The sequence below is a fragment of the Conger conger genome, chromosome 10, assembly GCF_963514075.1.
Source record: "Conger conger chromosome 10, fConCon1.1, whole genome shotgun sequence".
NCBI lineage: Eukaryota > Metazoa > Chordata > Actinopteri > Anguilliformes > Congridae > Conger > Conger conger.
In genome coordinates, this window is record NC_083769.1 from 1,891,416 (window position 1) to 1,913,766 (window position 22,351).

The following is a 22,351-nucleotide window of genomic DNA, read 5'->3' on the forward strand; positions in this document are numbered from 1 at the left end:
AATCCTCTCCCACTGTGACAGGGCAGTTTAACCTAGCTGCCTCTCCCACTGTGACTTGGCAATCTAACCTAGCTGCCTCTCCCACTGTGACAGGGCAATCTAACCTAGCTGCCTCTCCCACTGTGACAGGCCAATCCTCTCCCACTGTGACAGGGCAATCCTCTCCCACTGTGACAGGGCAATCTAACCTAGCTGCCTCTCCCACTGTGACAGGGCAATCCTCTCCCACTATGACACGGCTATCTAACCTCGCTGCCCCTCCCGCTGTGACAGGGCAATGTAACCTAGCTGCCTCTCCCACTGTGACAGGGCAATCCTCTCCGACTCTGACAGGGCAATCTAACCTAGCTGCCTCCCCCACTGTGAGAGGGCAATCCTCTCCCACTGTGACAGGGCAATCTAACCTAGCAGCCTCTCCCACTGTGACAGGGTGATCTAACCTAGATGCCTATGCCACTGTGACAGGGCAATCCTCTCCCACTGTGACAGGTCAATCTAACCTAGCTGCCTCCACCACTGTGACAGGGCAATCTAACCTAGCTGCCTCTCCCACTGTGACAGGGCAATCTAACCTAGCTGCCTCTCCCACTGTGACAGGGCAATCTAACCTAGCTGCCTCTCCCACTGTGACAGGGCAATGTAGCCTAGCTGCCTCTCCCACTGTGAGAGGGCAATCCTCTCCCACTGTGACAGGGCAATCTAACCTAGCTGCCTCTCCCACTGTGACAGGGCAATCTAACCTAGCTGCCTCTCCCACTGTGACAGGGCGATCTAACCTCGATGCCTATGCCACTGTGACAGGGCAATCCTCTCCCACTGTGACAGGGCAATCAAACCTAGCTGCCTCTCACACTGTGACAGGGCAATCTAACCTAGCTGCCTCTCCCACTGTGACAGGCCAATCGTCTCCCACTGTGACAGGGCAATCCTCTCCCACTGTGACAGGGCAATCTAACCTAGATCCCTCTCCCGCTGTGACAGGGCAATCCTCTCCCACTATGACAGGGCAATCTAACCTCGCTGCCCCTCCCGCTGTGACAGGGCAATCTAACCTAGCTGCCTCTCCCACTGTGACAGGGCAATGTAACCTAGCTGCCTCTCCCACTATGAAAGGGCAATCCTCTCCCACTATGACAGGGCAATCTAACCTCGCTGCCCCTCCCGCTGTTACAGGGCAATCTAACCTAGCTGCCTCTCCCACTGTGACAGAGCAATCTAACCTAGCTGCCTCTCCCACTGTGACAGGGCAATCTAACCTAGCTGCCTCTCCCAATGTGACAGGGCAATCTAACCTAGCTGCCTCTCCCAATGTGACAGGGCAATCTAACCTAGCTGCCTCTGCCACTGTGAGAGGGCAATCCTCTCCCACTCTGACAGGGCAATCTAACCTAGATGCCTCTCCCACTGTGACAGGGCAATCCTCTCCCACTGTGACAGGGCAATCTAACCTAGCTGCCTCTCCCACTGTGACAGGGCAATCTAACCTAGCTGCCTCTCCCTCTGTCACAGGGCAATCTAACCTAGCTGCCTCTCCCACTGTGACAGGGCAATCAAACCTGGCTGCCTCTCCCACTGTGACAGGGCAATCCTCTCCCACTGTGACAGGGCAATCTAACCTAGCTGCTTCTCCCACTGTAACTTGGGAATCTAACCTAGCTGCCTCTCCCACTGTGACAGGGAAATCTAACTTTGCTGCCTCTCCCACTGTCACAGGGCAATGTAGCCTAGCTGCCTCTCCCACTGTGACAGGGCAATCCTCTCCCACTGTGACAGGGCAATCTAATCTAGCTGCCTCTCCCACTGTGAGAGGGCAATCCTCTCCCACTGTGACAGGGCAATCTAACCTAGCTGCCTCTCCCACTGTGACAGGGCGATCTAACCTAGATGCCTATGCCACTGTGAGAGGGCAATCCTCTCCCACTGTGACAGGGCAATCTAACCTAGCTGCCTCTACCACTGTGACAGGGCAATCTAACCGAGCTGCCTCTCCCACTGTGACAGGGCAATCTAACCTAGCTGCCTCTCCCACTGTCACAGGGCAATCTAACCTAGCTGCCTCTCCCACTGTAACAGGGCAATCAAACCTGGCTGCCTCTCCCACTGTGACAGGGCAATCCTCTCCCACTGTGACAGGGCAATCTAACCTAGCTGCCTCTCCCACTGTGACTTGGGAATCTAACCTAGCTGCCTCTCCCACTGTGACAGGGAAATCTAACCTAGCTGCCTCTCCCACTGTGACAGGCCAATCCTCTCCCACTGTGACAGGGCAATCCTCTCCCACTGTGACAGGGCAATCTAACCTAGCTGCCTCTCCCACTGTGAGAGGGCAATCCTCTCCCACTGTGACAGGGCAATCTAACCTAGCTGCCTCTCCCACTGTGACAGGGCGATCTAATCTCGATGCCTATGCCACTGTGACAGGGCAATCCTCTCCCACTGTGACAGGGCAATCAAACCTAGCTGCCTCTCCCACTGTGACAGGGCAATCTAACCTAGCTGCCTCTGACACTGTGACTGGGCAATCTAACCTAGATCCCTCTCCCGCTGTGACAGGGCAATCCTCTCCCACTATGACAGGGCAATCTAACCTCACTGCCCCTCCCGCTGTGACAGGGCAATCTAACCTAGCTGCCTCTCCCACTGTGACAGGGCAATGTAACCTAGCTGCCTCTCCCACTTTGACAGGGCAATCTAACCTAGCTGCCTCTCCCACTGTGACAGGGCAATCTAACCTTGCTGCCTCTCCCACTGTGACAGGGCAATGTAGCCTAGCTGCCTCTCCCGCTGTGACAGGGCAATCCTCTCCCACTGTGACAGGGCAATCTAACCTAGCTGCCTCTCCCACTGTGAGAGGGCAATCCTCTCCCACTGTGACAGGGCAATCTAACCTAGCAGCCTCTCCCACTGTGACAGGGCGATCTAACCGAGCTGCCTCTCCCACTGTGACAGGGCAATCTAACCTAGCTGCCTCTCCCACTGTCACAGGGCAATCTAACCTAGCTGCCTCTCCCACTGTGACAGGGCAATCAAACCTGGCTGCCTCTCCCACTGTGACAGGGCAATCCTCTCCCACTGTGACAGGGCAATCTAACCTAGCTGCCTCTCCCACTGTGACTTGGGAATCTAACCTAGCTGCCTCTCCCACTGTGACAGGGAAATCTAACCTAGCTGCCTCTCCCACTGTGACAGGCCAATCCTCTCCCACTGTGACAGGGCAATCCTCTCCCACTGTGACAGGGCAATCTAAGCTAGCTTCCTCTCCCACTGTGAGAGGGCAATCCTCTCCCACTGTGACAGGGCAATCTAACCTAGCTGCCTCTCCCACTGTGACAGGGCGATCTAACCTCGATGCCTATGCCACTGTGACAGGGCAATCCTCTCCCACTGTGACAGGGCAATCAAACCTAGCTGCCTCTCCCACTGTGACAGTGCAATCTAAAATAGCTGCCTCTCACACTGTGACAGGGCAATCTAACCTAGCTGCCTCTCCCACTGTGACAGGCCAATCGTCTCCCACTGTGACAGGGCAATCCTCTCCCACTGTGACAGGGCAATCTAACCTAGATCCCTCTCCCGCTGTGACAGGGCAATCCTCTCCCACTATGACAGGGCAATCTAACCTCGCAGCCCCTCCCGCTGAGACAGGGCAATCTAATCTAGCTGCCTCTCCCACTGTGACAGGGCAATGTAACCTAGCTGCCTCTCCCACTATGAAAGGGCAATCCTCTCCCACTATGACAGGGCAATCTAACCTCGCTGCCCCTCCCGCTGTGACAGGGCAATCTAACCTAGCTGCCTCTCCCACTGTGACAGAGCAATCTAACCTAGCTGCCTCTCCCACTGTGACAGGGCAATCTAACCTAGCTGCCTCTCCCAATGTGACAGGGCAATCTAACCTAGCTGCCTCTCCCAATTTGACAGGGCAATCTAACCTAGCTGCCTCTCCCACTGTGAGAGGGCAATCCTCTCCCACTCTGACAGGGCAATCTAACCTAGATGCCTCTCCCACTGTGACAGGGCAATCCTCTCCCACTGTGACAGGGCAATCTAACCTAGCTGCCTCTCGCACTGTGAGAGGGCAATCCTCTCCCACTGTGACAGGGCAATCTAACCTAGCTGCCTCTCCCACTGTGACAGGGCGATCTAACCTAGATGCCTATGCCACTGTGACAGGGCAATCCTCTCCCACTGTGACAGGGCAATCAAACCTAGCTGCCTCTCCCACTGTGACAGGGCAATCTAACATAGCTGCCTCTCCCACTGTGACAGGGCAATCTAACCTAGCTGCCTCTCCTACTGTGACAGGCGAATCGTCTCCCACTGTGACAGGGCAATTCTCTCCCACTGTGACAGGGCAATCTAACCTAGATCCCTCTCCCGCTGTGACAGGGCAATCCTCTCCCACTATGACAGGGCAATCTAACCTCGCTGCCCCTCCCGCTGTGACAGGGCAATCTAACCTAGCTGCGTCTCCCACTGTGACAGGGCAATCTAACCTAGCTGCCTCTCCCACTATGACAGGGCAATCCTCTCCCACTATGACAGGGCAATCTAACCTCGCTACCCCTCCCGCTGTGACAGGGCAATCTAACCTAGCTGCCTCTCCCACTGTGACAGGCCAATCCTCTCCCACTGTGACAGGGCAATCCTCTCCCACTGTGACAGGGCAATCTAACCTAGCTGCCTCTCCCACTGTGACAGGGCAATCCTCTCCCACTATGACACGGCAATCTAACCTCGCTGCCCCTCCCGCTGTGACAGGGCAATGTAACCTAGCTGCCTCTCCCACTGTGACAGGGCAATCCTATCCCACTCTGACAGGGCAATCCAACCTAGCTGCCTCTCCCACTGTGAGAGGGCAATCCTCTCCCACTGTGACAGGGCAATCTAACCTAGCAGCCTCTCCCACTGTGACAGGTCGATCTAACCTAGATGCCTATGCCACTGTGACAGGGCAATCCTCTCCCACTGTGACAGGGCAATCTAACCTAGCTGACTCTACCACTGTGACAGGGCAATCTAACCTAGCTGCCTCTCCCACTGTGACAGGGCAATCGAACCGAGCTGCCTCTCCCACTGTGACAGGGCAATGTAGCCTAGCTGCCTCTCCCACTGTGACAGGGCAATCCTCTCCCACTGTGACAGGGCAATCTAACCTAGCTGCCTCTCCCACTGTGAGAGGGCAATCCTCTCCCACTGTGACAGGGCAATCTAACCTAGCTGCCTCTCCCACTGTGACAGGGCGATCTAACCTAGATGCCTGTGCCACTGTGACAGGGCAATCCTCTCCCACTGTGACAAGGCAATCTAACCTAGCTGCCTCTACCACTGTGACAGGGCAATCGAACCGAGCTGCCTCTCCCACTGTGACAGGGCAATCTAACCTAGCTGCCTCTCCCACTGTCACAGGGCAATCTAACCTAGCTGCCTCTCCCACTGTGACAGGGCAATCAAACCTGGCTGCCTCTCCCACTGTGACAGGGCAATCCTCTCCCACTGTGACAGGGCAATCTAACCTAGCTGCCTCTCCCACTGTGACTTGGCAATGTAACCTAGCTGCCTCTCCCACTGTGACAGGGCAATCTAGCCTAGCTGCATCTCCCACTGTGACAGGCCAATCCTCTCCCACTGTGACAGGGCAATCCTCTCCCACTGTGACAGGGCAATCTAACCTAGCTGCCTCTCCCACTGTGACAGGGCAATCCTCTCCCACTCTGACAGGGCAATCTAACCTAGCTGCCTCCCCCACTGTGAGAGGGCAATCCTCTCTCACTGTGACAGGGCAATCTAACCTAGCAGCCTCTCCCACTGTGACAGGGCGATCTAACCTACATGCCTATGCCACTGTGACAGGGCAATCCTCTCCCACTGTGACAGGGCAATCTAACCTAGCTGCCTCCACCACTGTGACAGGGCAATCTAACCTAGTTGCCTCTCCCACTGTGACAGGGCAATCTAACCTAGCTGCCTCTCCCACTGTGACAGGGCAATCTAACCTAGCTGCCTCTCCCACTGTGACAGGCCAATCGTCTCCCACTGTGACAGGGCAATCCGCTCCCACTGTGACAGGGCAATCTAACCTAGATCCCTCTCCCGCTGTGACAGGGCAATCCTCTCCCACTATGACAGGGCAATCTAACCTCCCTGCCCCTCCCGCTTTGACAGGGTAATCTAACCTAGCTGCCTCTCCCACTATGAAAGGGCAATCCTCTCCCACTATGACAGGGCAATCTAACCTCGCTGCCCCTCCCGCTGTGACAGGGCAATCTAACCTAGCTGCCTCTCCCACTGTGACAGAGCAATCTAACCTAGCTGCCTCTCCCACTGTGACAGTGCAATCTAACCAAGCTGCCTCTCCCAATGTGACAGGGCAATCTAACGTAGCTGCCTCTCCCAATGTGACAGGGCAATCTAACCTAGCTGCCTCTCCCACTGTGAGAGGGCAATCCTCTCCCACTCTGACAGGGCAATCGAACCTAGATGCCTCTCCCACTGTGACAGGGCAATCCTCTCCCACTGTGACAGGGCAATCTAACCTAGCTGCCTCTCCCACTGTGAGAGGGGAATGTAACCTAGCTGCCTCTCCCACTGTGACAGGGCAATCCTCTCCCACTCTGACAGGGCAATCTAACCTAGCTGCCTCTCCCACTGTGAGAGGGCAATCCTCTCCCACTGTGACAGGGCAATCTAACCTAGCAGCCTCTCCCACTGTGACAGGGCGATCTAACCTAGATGCCTATGCCACTGTGACAGGGCAATCCTCTCCCACTGTGACAGGGCAATCTAACCTAGCTGCCTCTACCACTGTGACAGGGCAATCTAATCTAGCTGCTTCTCCCACTGTGACAGGGCAATCTTACCTAGCTGCCTCTCCCACTGTGACAGGGCAATCCTCTCCCACTCTGACAGGGCAATCTAACCTAGCTGCCTCCCCCACTGTGAGAGGGCAATCCTCTCCCACTGTGACAGGGCAATCTAACCTAGCAGCCTCTCCCACTGTGACAGGGCGATCTAACCTACATGCCTATGCCACTGTGACAGGGCAATCCTCTCCCACTGTGACAGGGCAATCTAACCTAGCTGCCTCCACCACTGTGACAGGGCAATCTAACCTAGTTGCCTCTCCCACTGTGACAGGGCAATCTAACCTAGCTGCCTCTCCCACTGTGACAGGGCAATCTAACCTAGCTGCCTCTCCCACTGTGACAGGGCAATGTAGCCTAGCTGCCTCTCCCACTGTGAGAGGGCAATCCTCTCCCACTGTGAAAGGGCAATCTAACCTAGCTGCCTCTCCCACTGTGAGAGGGCAATCCTCTCCCACTGTGACAGGGCAATCTAACCTAGCTGACTCTCCCACTGTGACAGGGCGATCTAACCTCGATGCCTATGCCACTGTGACAGGGCAATCCTCTCCCACTGTGAAAGGGCAATCAAACCTAGCTGCCTCTCCCACTGTGACAGGGCAATCTAACCTAGCTGCCTCTCACACATTGACAGGGCAATCTAACCTAGCTGCCTCTCCCACTGTGACAGGCCAATCGTCTCCCACTGTGACAGGGCAATCCTCTCCCACTGTGACAGGGCAATCTAACCTAGATCCCTCTCCCGCTGTGACAGGGCAATCCTCTCCCACTATGACAGGGCAATCTAACCTCGCTGCCCCTCCCGCTGTGACAGGGTAATCTAACCTAGCTGCCTCTCCCACTGTGACAAGGCAATCTAACCTAGCTGCCTCTCCCACTATGAAAGGGCAATCCTCTCCCACTATGACAGGGCAATCTAACCTCGCTGCCCCTCCCGCTGTGACAGGGCAATCTAACCTAGCTGCCTCTCCCACTGTGACAGAGCAATCTAACCTAGCTGCCTCTCCCACTGTGACAGGGCAATCTAACCAAGCTGCCTCTCCCAATGTGACAGGGCAATCTAACGTAGCTGCCTCTCCCAATGTGACAGGGCAATCTAACCTAGCTGCCTCTCCCACTGTGAGAGGGCAATCCTCTCCCACTGTGACAGGGCAATCTAACCTAGCTGCCTCTCGCACTGTGAGAGGGCAATCCTCTCCCACTGTGACAGGGCAATCTAACCTAGCTGCCTCTCCCACTGTGACAGGGCGATCTAACCTAGATGCCTATGCCACTGTGACAGGGCAATCCTCTCCCACTGTGACAGGGCAATCAAACCTAGCTGCCTCTCCCACTGTGACAGGGCAATCTAACATAGCTGCCTCTCCCACTGTGACAGGGCAATCTAACCTAGCTGCCTCTCCTACTGTGACAGGCGAATCGTCTCCCACTGTGACAGGGCAATTCTCTCCCACTGTGACAGGGCAATCTAACCTAGATCCCTCTCCCGCTGTGACAGGGCAATCCTCTCCCACTATGACAGGGCAATCTAACCTCGCTGCCCCTCCCGCTGTGACAGGGCAATCTAACCTAGCTGCGTCTCCCACTGTGACAGGGCAATCTAACCTAGCTGCCTCTCCCACTATGACAGGGCAATCCTCTCCCACTATGACAGGGCAATCTAACCTCGCTACCCCTCCCGCTGTGACAGGGCAATCTAACCTAGCTGCCTCTCCCACTGTGACAGGCCAATCCTCTCCCACTGTGACAGGGCAATCCTCTCCCACTGTGACAGGGCAATCTAACCTAGCTGCCTCTCCCACTGTGACAGGGCAATCCTCTCCCACTATGACAGGGCAATCTAACCTCGCTGCCCCTCCCGCTGTGACAGGGCAATGTAACCTAGCTGCCTCTCCCACTGTGACAGGGCAATCCTCTCCCACTCTGACAGGGCAATCCATCCTAGCTGCCTCTCCCACTGTGAGAGGGCAATCCTCTCCCACTGTAACAGGGCAATCTAACCTAGCAGCCTCTCCCACTGTGACAGTTCGATATAACCTAGATGCCTATGCCACTGTGACAGGGCAATCCTCTCCCACTGTGACAGGGCAATCTAACCTAGCTGACTCTACCACTGTGACAGGGCAATCTAACCTAGCTGCCTCTCCCACTGTGACAGGGCAATCGAACCGAGCTGCCTCTCCCACTGTGACAGGGCAATGTAGCCTAGCTGCCTCTCCCACTGTGACAGGGCAATCCTCTCCCACTGTGACAGGGCAATCTAACCTAGCTGCCTCTCCCACTGTGAGAGGGCAATCCTCTCCCACTGTGACAGGGCAATCTAACCTAGCTGCCTCTCCCACAGTGACAGGGCGATCTAACCTAGATGCCTGTGCCACTGTGACAGGGCAATCCTCTCCCAATGTGACAAGGCAATCTAACCTAGCTGCCTCTACCACTGTGACAGGGCAATCGAACCGAGCTGCCTCTCCCACTGTGACAGGGCAATCTAACCTAGCTGCCTCTCCCACTGTCACAGGGCAATCTAACCTAGCTGCCTCTCCCACTGTGACAGGGCAATCAAACCTGCCTGCCTCTCCCACTGTGACAGGGCAATCCTCTCCCACTGTGACAGGGCAATCAAACCTAGCTGCCTCTCCCACTGTGACTTGGCAATGTAACCTAGCTGCCTCTCCCACTGTGACAGGGCAATCTAGCCTAGCTGCATCTCCCACTGTGACAGGCCAATCCTCTCCCACTTTGACAGGGCAATCCTCTCCCACTGTGACAGGGCAATCTAACCTAGCTGCCTCTCCCACTGTGACAGGGCAATCCTCTCCCACTGTGACAGGGCAATCTAACCTAGCTGCCTCTCCCACTGTGAGAGGGCAATCCTCTCCCACTGTGACAGGGCAATCTAACCTAGCTGCCTCTCCCACTGTGACAGGCCAATCCTCTCCCACTGTGACAGGGCAATCCTCTCCCACTGTGACAGGGCAATCTAACCTAGCTGCCTCTCCCACTGTGACAGGGCAATCCTCTCCCACTATGACAGGGCAATCTAACCTCGCTGCCCCTCCCGCTGTGACAGGGCAATGTAACCTTGCTGCCTCTCCCACTGTGACAGGGCAATCCTCTCCCACTCTGACAGGGCAATCCATCCTAGCTGCCTCTCCCACTGTGAGAGGGCAATCCTCTCCCACTGTGACAGGGCAATCTAACGTAGCAGCCTCTCCCACTGTGACAGGTCGATATAACCTAGATGCCTATGCCACTGTGACAGGGCAATCCTCTCCCACTGTGACAGGGCAATCTAACCTAGCTGACTCTACCACTGTGACAGGGCAATCTAACCTAGCTGCCTCTCCTACTGTGACAGGGCAATCGAACCGAGCTGCCTCTCCCAATGTGACAGGGCAATGTAGCCTAGCTGCCTCTCCCACTGTGACAGGGCAATCCTCTCCCACTGTGACAGGGCAATCTAACCTAGCTGCCTCTCCCACTGTGAGAGGGCAATCCTCTCCCACTGTGACAGGGCAATCTAACCTAGCTGCCTCTCCCACTGTGACAGGGCGATCTAACCTAGATGCCTGTGCCACTGTGACAGGGCAATCCTCTCCCACTGTGACAAGGCAATCTAACCTAGCTGCCTCTACCACTGTGACAGGGCAATCGAACCGAGCTGCCTCTCCCACTGTGACAGGGCAATCTAACCTAGCTGCCTCTCCCACTGTCACAGGGCAATCTAACCTAGCTGCCTCTCCCACTGTGACAGGGCAATCAAACCTGGCTGCCTCTCCCACTGTGACAGGGCAATCCTCTCCCACTGTGACAGGGCAATCAAACCTAGCTGCCTCTCCCACTGTGACTTGGCAATGTAACCTAGCTGCCTCTCCCACTGTGACAGGGCAATCTAGCCTAGCTGCATCTCCCACTGTGACAGGCCAATCCTCTCCCACTGTGACAGGGCAATCCTCTCCCACTGTGACAGGGCAATCTAACCTAGCTGCCTCTCCCACTGTGACAGGGCAATCCTCTCCCACTCTGACAGGGCAATCTAACCTAGCTGCCTCCCCCACTGTGAGAGGGCAATCCTCTCCCACTGTGACAGGGCAATCTAACCTAGCAGCCTCTCCCACTGTGACAGGGCGATCTAACCTACATGCCTATGCCACTGTGACAGGGCAATCCTCTCCCACTGTGACAGGGCAATCTAACCTAGCTGCCTCCACCACTGTGACAGGGCAATCTAACCTAGTTGCCTCTCCCACTGTGACAGGGCAATCAAACCTAGCTGCCTCTCCCACTGTGACAGGGCAATCTAACCTAGCTGCCTCTCCCACTGTGACAGGGCAATGTAGCCTAGCTGCCTCTCCCACTGTGAGAGGGCAATCCTCTCCCACTGTGACAGGGCAATCTAACCTAGCTGCCTCTCCCACTGTGAGAGGGCAATCCTCTCCCACTGTGACAGGGCAATCTAACCTAGCTGACTCTCCCACTGTGACAGGGCGATCTAACCTCGATGCCTATGCCACTGTGACAGGGCAATCCTCTCCCACTGTGACAGGGCAATCAAACCTAGCTGCCTCTCCCACTGTGACAGGGCAATCTAACCTAGCTGCCTCTCACACTCTGACAGGGCAATCTAACCTAGCTGCCTCTCCCACTGTGACAGGCCAATCGTCTCCCACTGTGACAGGGCAATCCGCTCCCACTGTGACAGGGCAATCTAACCTAGATCCCTCTCCCGCTGTGACAGGGCAATCCTCTCCCACTATGACAGGGCAATCTAACCTCGCTGCCCCTACCGCTGTGACAGGGTAATCTAACCTAGCTGCCTCTCCCACTGTGACAGGGCAATCTAACCTAGCTGCCTCTCCCACTATGAAAGGGCAATCCTCTCCCACTATGACAGGGCAATCTAACCTCGCTGCCCCTCCCGCTGTGACAGGGCAATCTAACCTAGCTGCCTCTCCCACTGTGACAGAGCAATCTAACGTAGCTGCCTCTCCCACTGTGACAGGGCAATCTAACCAAGCTGCCTCTCCCAATGTGACAGGGCAATCTAACGTAGCTGCCTCTCCCAATGTGACAGGGCAATCTAACCTAGCTGCCTCTCCCACTGTGAGAGGGCAATCCTCTCCCACTCTGACAGGGCAATCGAACCTAGATGCCTCTCCCACTGTGACAGGGCAATCCTCTCCCACTGTGACAGGGCAATCTAACCTAGCTGCCTCTCCCACTGTGAGAGGGCAATGTAACCTAGCTGCCTCTCCCACTGTGACAGGGCAATCCTCTCCCACTCTGACAGGGCAATCTAACCTAGCTGCCTCTCCCACTGTGAGAGGGCAATCCTCTCCCACTGTGACAGGGCAATCTAACCTAGCAGCCTCTCCCACTGTGACAGGGCGATCTAACCTAGATGCCTATGCCACTGTGACAGGGCAATCCTCTCCCACTGTGACAGGGCAATCTAACCTAGCTGCCTCTACCACTGTGACAGGGCAATCTAACCTAGCTGCCTCTCCCACTGTGACAGGGCAATCTTACCTAGCTGCCTCTCCCACTGTGACAGGGCAATCCTCTCCCACTGTGACAGGGCAATCTAACCTAGATGCCTCTCCCACTGTGACAGGGCAATCCTCTCCCACTGTGACAGGGCAATCTAACCTAGCTGCCTCTCGCACTGTGAGAGGGCAATCCTCTCCCACTGTGACAGGGCAATCTAACCTAGCTGCCTCTCCCACTGTGACAGGGCGATCTAACCTAGATGCCTATGCCACTGTGACAGGGCAATCCTCTCCCACTGTGACAGGGCAATCAAACCTAGCTGCCTCTCCCACTGTGACAGGGCAATCTAACATAGCTGCCTCTCCCACTGTGACAGGGCAATCTAACCTAGCTGCCTCTCCTACTGTGACAGGCGAATCGTCTCCCACTGTGACAGGGCAATCTAACCTAGATCCCTCTCCCGCTGTGAAAGGGCAATCCTCTCCCACTATGACAGGGCAATCTAACCTCGCTGCCCCTCCCGCTGTGACAGGGCAATCTAACCTAGCTGCGTCTCCCACTGTGACAGGGCAATCTAACCTAGCTGCCTCTCCCACTATGACAGGGCAATCCTCTCCCACTATGACAGGGCAATCTAACCTCGCTACCCCTCCCGCTGTGACAGGGCAATCTAACCTAGCTGCCTCCCCCACTGTGAGAGGGCAATCCTCTCCCACTGTGACAGGGCAATCTAACCTAGCAGCCTCTCCCACTGTGACAGGGCGATCTAACCTACATGCCTATGCCACTGTGACAGGGCAATCCTCTCCCACTGTGACAGGGCAATCTAACCTAGCTGCCTCCACCACTGTGACAGGGCAATCTAACCTAGTTGCCTCTCCCACTGTGACAGGGCAATCTAACCTAGCTGCCTCTCCCACTGTGACAGGGCAATCTAACCTAGCTGCCTCTCCCACTGTGACAGGGCAATGTAGCCTAGCTGCCTCTCCCACTGTGAGAGGGCAATCCTCTCCCACTGTGAAAGGGCAATCTAACCTAGCTGCCTCTCCCACTGTGAGAGGGCAATCCTCTCCCACTGTGACAGGGCAATCTAACCTAGCTGACTCTCCCACTGTGACAGGGCGATCTAACCTCGATGCCTATGCCACTGTGACAGGGCAATCCTGTCCCAATGTGACAGGGCAATCTAACCTAGCTGCCTCTACCACTGTGACAGGGCAATCTAACCTAGCTGCCTCTGTCACTGTGACAGGGCAATCTTACCTAGCTGCCTCTCCCACTGTGACAGGGCAATCCTCTCCCACTGTGACAGGGCAATCTAACCTAGATGCCTCTCCCACTGTGACAGGGCAATCCTCTCCCACTGTGACAGGGCAATCAAACCTAGCTGCCTCTCCCACTGTGACAGGGCAATCTAACCTAGCTGCCTCTCCCACTGTGACAGGGCGATCTAACCTAGATGCCTATGCCACTGTGACAGGGCAATCCTCTCCCACTGTGACAGGGCAATCAAACCTAGCTGCCTCTCCCACTGTGACAGGGCAATCTAACATAGCTGCCTCTCCCACTGTGACAGGGCAATCTAACCTAGCTGCCTCTCCTACTGTGACAGGTGAATCGTCTCCCACTGTGACAGGGCAATCTAACCTAGATCCCTCTCCCGCTGTGAAAGGGCAATCCTCTTCCACTATGACAGGGCAATCTAACCTCGCTGCCCCTCCCGCTGTGACTGGGCAATCTAACCTAGCTGCGTCTCCCACTGTGACAGGGCAATCTAACCTAGCTGCCTCTCCCACTATGACAGGGCAATCCTCTCCCACTATGACAGGGCAATCTAACCTCGCTACCCCTCCCGCTGTGACAGGGCAATCTAACCTAGCTGCCTCCCCCACTGTGAGAGGGCAATCCTCTCCCACTGTGACAGGGCAATCTAACCTAGCAGCCTCTCCCACTGTGACAGGGCGATCTAACCTACATGCCTATGCCACTGTGACAGGGCAATCCTCTCCCACTGTGACAGGGCAATCTAACCTAGCTGCCTCCACCACTGTGACAGGGCAATCTAACCTAGTTGCCTCTCCCACTGTGACAGGGCAATCTAACCTAGCTGCCTCTCCCACTGTGACAGGGCAATCTAACCTAGCTGCCTCTCCCACTGTGACAGGGCAATGTAGCCTAGCTGCCTCTCCCACTGTTAGAGGGCAATCCTCTCCCACTGTGAAAGGGCAATCTAACCTAGCTGCCTCTCCCACTGTGAGAGGGCAATCCTCTCCCACTGTGACAGGGCAATCTAACCTAGCTGACTCTCCCACTGTGACAGGGCGATCTAACCTCGATGCCTATGCCACTGTGACAGGGCAATCCTCTCCCACTGTGACAGGGCAATCAAACCTAGCTGCCTCTCCCACTGTGACAGGGCAATCTAACCTAGCTGCCTCTCACACTGTGACAGGGCAATCTAACCTAGCTGCCTCTCCCACTGTGACAGGCCAATCGTCTCCCACTGTGACAGGGCAATCCTCTCCCACTGTGACAGGGCAATCTAACCTAGATCCCTCTCCCGCTGTGACAGGGCAATCCTCTCCCACTATGACAGGGCAATCTAACCTCGCTGCCCCTCCCGCTGTGACAGGGTAATCTAACCTAGCTGCCTCTCCCACTGTGACAGGGCAATCTAACCTGCTGCCTCTCCCACTATGAAAGGGCAATCCTCTCCCACTATGACAGGGAAATCTAACCTCGCTGCCCCTCCCGCTGTGACAGGGCAATCTAACCTCGCTGCCCCTCCCGCTGTGACAGGGCAATCTAACCTAGCTGCCTCTCCCACTGTGACAGAGCAATCTAACCTAGCTGCCTCTCCCACTGTGACAGGGCAATCTAACCAAGCTGCCTCTCCCAATGTGACAGGGCAATCTAACGTAGCTGCCTCTCCCAATGTGACAGGGCAATCTAACCTAGCTGCCTCTCCCACTGTGAGAGGGCAATCCTCTCCCACTCTGACAGGGCAATCGAACCTAGATGCCTCTCCCACTGTGACAGGGCAATCCTCTCCCACTGTGACAGGGCAATCTAACCTAGCTGCCTCTCCCACTGTGAGAGGGCAATGTAACCTAGCTGCCTCTCCCACTGTGACAGGGCAATCCTCTCCCACTCTGACAGGGCAATCTAACCTAGCTGGCTCTCGCACTGTGAGAGGGCAATCCTCTCCCACTGTGACAGGGCAATCTAACCTAGCAGCCTCTCCCACTGTGACAGGGCGATCTAACCTAGATGCCTATGCCACTGTGACAGGGCAATCCTCTCCCACTGTGACAGGGCAATCTAACCTAGCTGCCTCTACCACTGTGACAGGGCAATCTAACCTAGCTGCCTCTCCCACTGTGACAGGGCAATCTTACCTAGCTGCCTCTCCCACTGTGACAGGGCAATCCTCTCCCACTGTGACAGGGCAATCTAACCTAGATGCCTCTCCCACTGTGACAGGGCAATCCTCTCCCACTGTGACAGGGCAATCTAACCTAGCTGCCTCTCGCACTGTGAGAGGGCAATCCTCTCCCACTGTGACAGGGCAATCTAACCTAGCTGCCTCTCCCACTGTGACAGGGCGATCTAACCTAGATGCCTATGCCACTGTGACAGGGCAATCCTCTCCCACTGTGACAGGGCAATCAAACCTAGCTGCCTCTCCCACTGTGACAGGGCAATCTAACATAGCTGCCTCTCCCACTGTGACAGGGCAATCTAACCTAGCTGCCTCTCCTACTGTGACAGGCGAATCGTCTCCCACTGTGACAGGGCAATTCTCTCCCACTGTGACAGGGCAATCTAACCTAGATCCCTCTCCCGCTGTGACAGGGCAATCCTCTCCCACTATGACAGGGCAATCTAACCTCGCTGCCCCTCCCGCTGTGACAGGGCAATCTAACCTAGCTGCGTCTCCCACTGTGACAGGGCAATCTAACCTAGCTGCCTCTCCCACTATGACAGGGCAATCCTCTCCCACTATGACAGGGCAATCAAACCTCGCTACCCCTCCCGCTGTGACAGGGCAATCTAACCTAGCTGCCTCTCCCACTGTGACAGGGCAATCCTCTCCCACTCTGACAGGGCAATCTAACCTAGCTGCCTCCCCCACTGTGAGAGGGCAATCCTCTCCCACTGTGACAGGGCAATCTAACCTAGCAGCCTCTCCCACTGTGACAGGGCGATCTAACCTACATGCCTCTCCCACTGTGACAGGGCAATCCTCTCCCACTGTGACAGGGCAATCTAACCTAGCTGCCTCTCCCACTGTGAGAGGGCAATGTAACCTAGCTGCCTCTCCCACTGTGACAGGGCAATCCTCTCCCACTCTGACAGGGCAATCTAACCTAGCTGCCTCTCCCACTGTGAGAGGGCAATCCTCTCCCACTGTGACAGGGCAATCTAACCTAGCAGCCTCTCCCACTGTGACAGGGCGATCTAACCTAGATGCCTATGCCACTGTGACAGGGCAATCCTCTCCCACTGTGACAGGGCAATCTAACCTAGCTGCCTCTACCACTGTGACAGGGCAATCTAACCTAGCTGCCTCTCCCACTGTGACAGGGCAATCTTACCTAGCTGCCTCTCCCACTGTGACAGGGCAATCCTCTCCCACTGTGACAGGGCAATCTAACCTAGATGCCTCTCCCACTGTGACAGGGCAATCCTCTCCCACTGTGACAGGGCAATCTAACCAAGCTGCCTCTCGCACTGTGAGAGGGCAATCCTCTCCCACTGTGACAGGGCAATCTAACCTAGCTGCCTCTCCCACTGTGACAGGGCGATCTAACCTAGATGCCTATGCCACTGTGACAGGGCAATCCTCTCCCACTGTGACAGGGCAATCAAACCTAGCTGCCTCTCCCACTGTGACAGGGCAATCTAACATAGCTGCCTCTCCCACTGTGACAGGGCAATCTAACCTAGCTGCCTCTCCTACTGTGACAGGCGAATCGTCTCCCACTGTGACAGGGCAATTCTCTCCCACTGTGACAGGGCAATCTAACCTAGATCCCTCTCCCGCTGTGACAGGGCAATCCTCTCCCACTATGACAGGGCAATCTAACCTCGCTGCCCCTCCCGCTGTGACAGGGCAATCTAACCTAGCTGCGTCTCCCACTGTGACAGGGCAATCTAACCTAGCTGCCTCTCCCACTATGACAGGGCAATCCTCTCCCACTATGACAGGGCAATCTAACCTCGCTACCCCTCCCGCTGTGACAGGGCAATCTAACCTAGCTGCCTCTCCCACTGTGACAGGGCAATCCTCTCCCACTCTGACAGGGCAATCTAACCTAGCTGCCTCCCCCACTGTGAGAGGGCAATCCTCTCCCACTGTGACAGGGCAATCTAACCTAGCAGCCTCTCCCACTGTGACAGGGCGATCTAACCTACATGCCTATGCCACTGTGACAGGGCAATCCTCTCCCACTGTGACAGGGCAATCTAACCTAGCTGCCTCCACCACTGTGACAGGGCAATCTAACCTAGTTGCCTCTCCCACTGTGACAGGGCAATCTAACCTAGCTGCCTCTCCCACTGTGACAGGGCAATCTAACCTAGCTGCCTCTCCCACTGTGACAGGGCAATGTAGCCTAGCTGCCTCTCCCACTTTGAGAGGGCAATCCTCTCCCACTGTGACAGGGCAATCTAACCGAGCTGCCTCTCCCACTGTGAGAGGGCAATCCTCTCCCACTGTGACAGGGCAATCTAACCTAGCTGACTCTCCCACTGTGACAGGGCGATCTAACCTCGATGCCTATGCCACTGTGACAGGGCAATCCTCTCCCACTGTGACAGGGCAATCAAACCTAGCTGCCTCTCCCACTGTGACAGGGCAATCTAACCTAGCTGCCTCTCACACTGTGACAGGGCAATCTAACCTAGCTGCCTCTCCCACTGTGACAGGCCAATCGTCTCCCACTGTGACAGGGCAATCCTCTCCCACTGTGACAGGGCAATCTAACCTAGATCCCTCTCCCGCTGTGACAGGGCAATCCTCTCCCACTATGACAGGGCAATCTAACCTCGCTGCCCCTCCCGCTGTGACAGGGTAATCTAACCTTGCTGCCTCTCCCACTGTGACAGGGCAATCTAACCTAGCTGCCTCTCCCACTATGAAAGGGCAATCCTCTCCCACTATGACAGGGCAATCTAACCTCGCTGCCCCTCCCGCTGTAACAGGGCAATCTAACCTAGCTGCCTCTCCCACTGTGACAGAGCAATCTAACCTAGCTGCCTCTCCCACTGTGACAGGGCAATCTAACCAAGCTGCCTCTCCCAATGTGACAGGGCAATCTAACGTAGCTGCCTCTACCAATGTGACAGGGCAATCTAACCTAGCTGCCTCTCCCACTGTGAGAGGGCAATCCTCTCCCACTCTGACAGGGCAATCGAACCTAGCTGCCTCTCCCACTGTGACAGGGCAATCCTCTCCCACTCTGACAGGGCAATCTAACCTAGCTGCCTCTCCCACTGTGAGAGGGCAATCCTCTCCCACTGTGACAGGGCAATCTAACCTAGCAGCCTCTCCCACTGTGACAGGGCGATCTAACCTAGATGCCTATGCCACTGTGACAGGGCAATCCTGTCCCAATGTGACAGGGCAATCTAACCTAGCTGCCTCTACCACTGTGACAGGGCAATCTAACCTAGCTGCCTCTGTCACTGTGACAGGGCAATCTTACCTAGCTGCCTCTCCAACTGTGACAGGGCAATCCTCTCCCACTGTGACAGGGCAATCTAACCTCGATGCCTCTCCCACTGTGACAGGGCAATCCTCTCCCACTGTGACAGGGCAATCTAACCTAGCTGCCTCTCCCACTGTGAGAGGGCAATCCTCTCCCACTGTGACAGGGCAATCTAACCTAGCTGCCTCTCCCACTGTGACAGGGCAATCTAACATAGCTGCCTCTCCCACTGTGACCGGGCAATCCTCTCCCACTGTGACAGGGAAATCCTCTCCCACTGTGACAGGGCAATCTTCTCCCACTGTGACAGGGCAATCTAACCCAGCTGCCTCTCCCACTGTGACAGGGCAATCTAACCTAGCAGCCTCTCCCACTGTGAGAGGGCAATCCTCTCCCACTGTGACAGGGCAATCTAACCTAGCTGCCTCTCCCACTGTGACAGGGCGATCTAACCTCGATGCCTATGCCACTGTGACAGGGCAATCAAACCTAGCTGCCTCTCCCACTGTGACAGGGCAATCTAACCTAGCTGCCTCTCACACTGTGACAGGGCAATCTAACCTAGCTGCCTCTCCCACTGTGACAGGCCAATCGTCTCCCACTGTGACAGGGCAATCCTCTCCCACTGTGACAGGCCAATCGTCTCCCACTGTGACAGGGCAATCCTCTCCCACTGTGACAGGGCAATCTAACCTAGATCCCTCTCCCGCTGTGACAGGGCAATCCTCTCCCACTATGACAGGGCAATCTAACCTCGCTGCCCCTCCCGCTGTGACAGGGCAATCTAACCTAGCTGCCTCTCCCACTGTGACAGGGCAATCCTCTCCCACTGTGACAGGGCAATCTAACCTAGATGCCTCTCCCACTGTGACAGGGCAATCCTCTCCCACTGTGACAGGGCAATCTAACCTAGCTGCCTCTCGCACTGTGAGAGGGCAATCCTCTCCCACTGTGACAGGGCAATCTAACCTAGCTGCCTCTCCCACTGTGACAGGGCGATCTAACCTAGATGCCTATGCCACTGTGACAGGGCAATCCTCTCCCACTGTGAGAGGGCAATCCTCTCCCACTGTGACAGGGCAATCTAACCTAGCTGCCTCTCCCACTATGACAGGGCAATCTAACATAGCTGCCTCTCCCACTGTGACCGGGCAATCCTCTCCCACTGTGACAGGGAAATCCTCTCCCACTGTGACAGGGCAATCTTCTCCCACTGTGACAGGGCAATCTAACCCAGCTGCCTCTCCCACTGTGACAGGGCAATCTAACCTAGCAGCCTCTCCCACTGTGAGAGGGCAATCCTCTCCCACTGTGACAGGGCAATCTAACCTAGCTGCCTCTCCCACTGTGACAGGGCGATCTAACCTCGATGCCTATGCCACTGTGACAGGGCAATCAAACCTAGCTGCCTCTCCCACTGTGACAGGGCAATCTAACCTAGCTGCCTCTCACACTGTGACAGGGCAATCTAACCTAGCTGCCTCTCCCACTGTGACAGGCCAATCGTCTCCCACTGTGACAGGGCAATCCTCTCCCACTGTGACAGGCCAATCGTCTCCCACTGTGACAGGGCAATCCTCTCCCACTGTGACAGGGCAATCTAACCTAGATCCCTCTCCCGCTGTGACAGGGCAATCCTCTCCCACTATGACAGGGCAATCTAACCTCGCTGCCCCTCCCGCTGTGACAGGGTAATCTAACCTAGCTGCCTCTCCCACTGTGACAGGGCAATCTAACCTAGCTGCCTCTCCCACTATGAAAGGGCAATCCTCTCCCACTATGACAGGGCAATCTAACCTCGCTGCCCCTCCCGCTGTGACAGGGCAATCTAACCTAGCTGCCTCTCCCACTGTGACAGAGCAATCTAACCTATCTGCCTCTCCCACTGTGACAGGGCAATCTAACCAAGCTGCCTCTCCCAATGTGACAGGGCAATCTAACGTAGCTGCCTCTCCCAATGTGACAGGGCAATCTAACCTAGCTGCCTCTCCCACTGTGAGAGGGCAATCCTCTCCCACTCTGACAGGGCAATCGAACCTAGCTGCCTCTCCCACTGTGACAGGGCAATCCTCTCCCACTGTGAGAGGGCAATGTAACCTAGCTGCCTCTCCCACTGTGACAGGGCAATCCTCTCCCACTCTGACAGGGCAATCTAACCTAGCTGCCTCTCCCACTGTGAGAGGGCAATCCTCTCCCACTGTGACAGGGCAATCTAACCTAGCAGCCTCTCCCACTGTGACAGGGCGATCTAACCTAGATGCCTATGCCACTGTGACAGGGCAATCCTGTCCCAATGTGACAGGGCAATCTAACCTAGCTGCCTCTACCACTGTGAAAGGGCAATCTAACCTAGCTGCCTCTGTCACTGTGACAGGGCAATCTTACCTAGCTGCCTCTCCCACTGTGACAGGGCAATCCTCTCCCACTGTGACAGGGCAATCTAACCTAGATGCCTCTCCCACTGTGACAGGGCAATCCTCTCCCACTGTGACAGGGCAATCTAACGTAGCTGCCTCTCCCACAGTGAGAAGGCAATCCTCTCCCACTGTGACAGGGCAATCTAACCTAGCTGCCTCTCCCACTGTGACAGGGCAATCTAACATAGCTGCCTTTCCCACTGTGACCGGGCAATCCTCTCCCACTGTGACAGGGAAATCCTCTCCCACTGTGACAGGGCAATCTTCTCCCACTGTGACAGGGCAATCTAACCCAGCTGCCTCTCCCACTGTGATAGGGCAATCTAACCTAGCAGCCTCTCCCACTGTGAGAGGGCAATCCTCTCCCACTGTGACAGGGCAATCTAACCTAGCTGCCTCTCCCACTGTGACAGGGCGATCTAACCTCGATGCCTATGCCACTGTGACAGGGCAATCAAACCTAGCTGCCTCTCCCACTGTGACAGGGCAATCTAACCTAGCTGCCTCTCACACTGTGACAGGGCAATCTAACCTAGCTGCCTCTCCCACTGTGACAGGCCAATCGTCTCCCACTGTGACAGGGCAATCCTCTCCCACTGTGACAGGGCAATCTAACCTAGATCCCTCTCCCGCTGTGACAGGGCAATCCTCTCCCACTATCACAGGGCAATCTAACCTCGCTGCCCCTCCCGCTGTGACAGGGCAATCTAACCTAGCTGCCTCTCCCACTGTGACAGGGCAATCTAACCTAGCTGCCTCTCCCACTATGAAAGGGCAATCCTCTCCCACTATGACAGGGCAATCTAACCTCGCTGCCCCTCCCGCTGTGACAGGGCAATCTAACCTAGCTGCCTCTCCCACTGTGACA